The sequence below is a fragment of the Loa loa genome, assembly GCF_000183805.2.
Source record: "Loa loa unplaced genomic scaffold supercont3.315, whole genome shotgun sequence".
Taxonomy (NCBI): domain Eukaryota; kingdom Metazoa; phylum Nematoda; class Chromadorea; order Rhabditida; family Onchocercidae; genus Loa; species Loa loa.
This window is the reverse complement of record NW_018108495.1, coordinates 61,533-65,857: the sequence shown is the minus strand read 5'-3', so window position 1 is coordinate 65,857 and position 4,325 is coordinate 61,533. Positions and strand designations below refer to the sequence as shown.

Here is a 4,325-nt window from a genome sequence, read left to right as displayed (position 1 = left end):
AATAATAATAATAATAATAATAATAATAATAATAATAATAATAATAATAATAATAATAATAATAATAATAATAATAATAATAAACTTTAATAATAGTAAATAGTGACAATAATAAGTTTTAATAATAATAAATTAATAATAAGTTTTTTGTCTTTTCATTTACAAATTTTTGTGGTAAATAATATATAATTATTTTGAGTACATGATTTTCATTTCGTATATACATATATATATATATATATATATATATATATTCAAGTGCTTTCATTCCTAATGATATCCTTTTCAAAATTTTAATTTAGTTAAAAATCAAAATTTAACCAACGATTTCTTCTTAATTTAAAGATTCACATTGTAAAAAAAAAAAATGGAAAAGTTAAATATTGTATAACATTGACGCATCATTTCATTTAGATTATTCTATTTTTTTAGGAAATTTTTTTTTTTTGGAAAGAAATTTTTTCAATTTTTTAGCTTTTTTTTTTTAAAAATAAAAATGATTTTTTTTCATTCCATTTCTATTTTATTATATCATCTGTTACTCTTTACCCAATTCTATTGAAATTGAAAATAATTTTTCAAAAAAGTAGAAAAGCAAACTTCGAGACTTTAAAATATTCGTCTACATTGATAATTCTGCTTGTTCATGTTTAAATTTGAAATATCATACCATTTTTCTTATTTTGTTTTTCTCTCAAATTTTTTCATCACTACTCGAACCCGAGAGGATGTAATTAATTGAAATACCCGATCTTATCAATATCTGTACCCGAGAGGATGTAATCAATTGAAATACCCGAAATCGATTCTTTATTGATTGAAATGAAAAAAAAAGATGAAGGTAATGGTTAGATTTAATTAATAAATCATTTATTGGATGAGATTTTGTCATCACATTGTCAAATGCTTCGTTTACAGTTTCATTTCTTCAAAAACTTGTTTCCCATTTCCTTAACAAATCTTTTTTTTTCAAAATTTTCTTTTTTTTTTTTTTGTTGAAAGATGACTCACTCAAATGGCTGTTAATTTAAAAAAGCAAAAAAAAGAGAAAAAAAAAATGTCCACTTGTTTTGCACTGACATTTTATTGTAAAGTATTTTATCAACTGTTGACGAATTACCAAAAAAAAAAAAGAAAAAGAATGAAAATCCTAAAATGTCAAATTAAGTCCGGTATTTATCATGTAATGAAGAAGTACGATAAAATTTATTTTTTAACTATTCAACATTTCTCATTAATTAATGCTAACAAAGTTTGGAGGAAAAAAAAGACAAATTTGTAATCCTTTTTTTTCTTCTTTATATTTATTTCATTGAAATTAAATTCTAACTTGATTACTAATTAGAACAAGCGATACTTTTCCGATTCCAAATGATAATATTTGATGGTAGTTACAAATTAATTTATTAAACATTCTTTCATGTTATTTATTTAATTTTTAATTTCTAAGTTATTCAAATATATTCTGTGTAAATAGCGCAATTCGACACCCTCTGAGTCATAAATGTCATCAAAGTGAAAAAAAAAAAAAATTTTGATTCCGTTTATTTTTCTAGCAAACTGTAGAAATAGATATTAAACATTATGGTATTCCATTGATTGTAGCAAATTAATTCGTCATAGTCAGAATTTTTTTTTCTTTTTTTCCGTTATGAAAAATTGTATGATTCATATGAATTCATTTCATAAGTATAAAATGAACAGAGTGATTAAATTTAGCTATCAGTGATAAACATTTCTGGAAAAATGTATGATATGGTATATGGTACGGTATAATATGACTTAAATATGGTATGGTATATTCATATGGTATGATATGGTATGGTATATTCATAGTACATAGTAAAGTAAAGTATAAAATTGAATAAATCAAGATGTATATGGATAAATTGATCCGAATTTTGTTTGCATGAATTTCATTTATTGTGAATACTGTAAACAAATTATTGACAGTTATCTAAAATGACGAATGGTTTGTTCAATCATTGTTATGATAGTTATTTGAGCAAACAAAAAATTTGTGTAAATTGAGTTGAAAAAATTTTTAAATGAATAAATTTAAAAATTATGATTAACAAATATAGAATTAGGATAAAATGGTGACATCTGATATAATCAGGATAAAAAAAATGTATAATATAGAATCAGGATAAAATGGTGACATCTGATTGGATACAAAACTGGACAATATAATTCCTTGAAATGTTAATAGCAAGTTAAATAAATAATGCAAAGTTATTTTCCTTTATCGTTTTTTCTTTTTTTTTTGTTTGAACAATTTCGATTGCTTTTGCTGCTATATTATCAATCAATCTTAGAAGATCTGTTGATGAAAAAAAAAAAGAAAGTTACGAAATTTTGAAATGAACCAAATAACTCTGCAATTAGTTACAGCTTAAATTCATAAGATACAGATTATAGTAGCGCAAATAAGCTTATGTGAAATTAAAGCAGAAAAAAACCTGAAAAACATTTATCAACATACGATAATAATACCATATCATTTCAGCTCTATAAGCAAAATTAATTTAATTATACGGATAAATTTTGAACAATTAATAAATTTCTTTTTCCACTTTATACTTTTATTCATAAATAATCAAGCGAACATTTAAAGATAAAAATTGATCGCTGAATATCTCGAATGTTTAGCATAAAATTCATTTTATGTATATTCCAAACAAGAAGATTTCTTCAAATAAATTTTTGTTTGAACAACAAGATTTCAAAACATTAACAACAATAACAACAATACTAATATCAATAGAATATAATGAAGATAACTTAATCAACATTTAAATTTAAATTTGTAATTTAAAACGATTTCTCGATAAGGTACTATCAACAGTGAGATTGTGCAGAGAACGAAAAAGAATTTATCACAAATACTTTCTAAAGAAACAAATCCCATTATTTATCATATTATTTGTGTCTAAAATGACAAAATATGATAAGCATATTGTAAACAAACGATAATTTCCCATCTTACATTAAAAGTAGCTACGACTAAACACTTTTCATGTTGATAGAAAATATATGGATGACATCTGAACATGAAAATAATGACAAGTTTTTTTTTTTTGGAATCTTAGAAAAAGAAAATCACCAAGTGGATTTGAATGTTTGGTAAAAAACAAGTGGTCAAAAGTTTAACAACTATCAGTGAGCATATGAAGTTTACTAGTTATAACCACAACATATTATTTACTGTTACTAACAAACCAAGAAAAAACCTCTCATACTATGGACAGACTTTTAATTCAACTGAAATTTAGAATTAACTATTTTATCAGTTTACCAATTCACCAAATACACTCGTTTTCTTAGCGTCTAACATATCAGCAGTATGAAAAAGCATCCATTGAGTCTGCTCTCCATCTGAATTTCGAAACCATTACCTGCAAATATCAAGTTAGACGTTAAAGTTTAGTTATAAGTGCTACCTCCTTATTTTCCCCACATTTTCTTGTCTGTTTTGTTTTCTTATTTCTTATCCCCCCACCTTCTTATCTTTCCCACAATCATTTATCAGAGTTGATATTACTGGAAAATTCACCAAAAAAAAAAGCTCAATCCCAAAAATCAAATGAAATAAGCAATGAATTATAAAGCGATACTAAATTACTTGTCTTTTTTTTTCTCAATCTAACAAATTCTTCAATAACACTTTATTTATTTTATGATTTCTGAAATCCAATTCTTTTCCTTTTTTTCTAAAACTCTTTTGTCAGCAGAAAAAAAAATCCAATATTTGAATTTTAGAAATCCGTCATAAAAGTTTCAATTAATAACATATGTTTAAAAGATCTTGACGATTATTTCTCGAAACACATGTCTGTAATTCGCAAAAACATCATTAATTTTCTTTTCTTTTTTGTTTTTTTGGGAAGAGGAGGGGGAATGGAAAAGAGGGAAGAAAGAGGAGATAAGTTATCTTTTATCTGATCGATAATTGGTAGTTGCACTCCAAACTTCAGAAAAAAGGTGCTCAAAAGTCAATACTATTTGAATAAAAAATTGAATATTTTTAAAAATAGAAATGGAATATAAAAGTGCAAAATTAAGAGGGAAGAAAGGACAACAGTGGGAAGAGCGGAGTGGAAAAAGAGAAACACTACAGGATAGAACAAAATAAAATGGAATGTTTTTAAGATGAAAAAAAAAAAACCAATGATGAAGTGAATAGCAACAGCATATAAAAAAATAGCTTTTAATTTTGATCTCAAAATAATTATAATCTTAAAAAATCAAAAAAATTGCAGAAATTCAAGGAATATGAAGTCATTGCAGTTGTTCACACATAATTAAATTAGATCTGTTCAGAA

At 24.2% G+C, this 4,325-nt stretch overlaps 1 protein-coding gene across 1 annotated transcript in view; it reads right to left on the bottom strand.

Moving 5' to 3' along the window:
• Nucleotides 1-3,140: 3,140 nt before the first annotated feature.
• Nucleotides 3,141-4,325, bottom strand: part of LOAG_12575 (deoxyhypusine synthase) — a gene marked incomplete at its 5' end in the record, with an annotated part of 4,398 nt that continues 3,213 nt past the window's right edge. Inside the window, one exon of the mRNA XM_020448562.1 lies at nt 3,141-3,398. The remainder of the gene's footprint in view (nt 3,399-4,325) is intronic.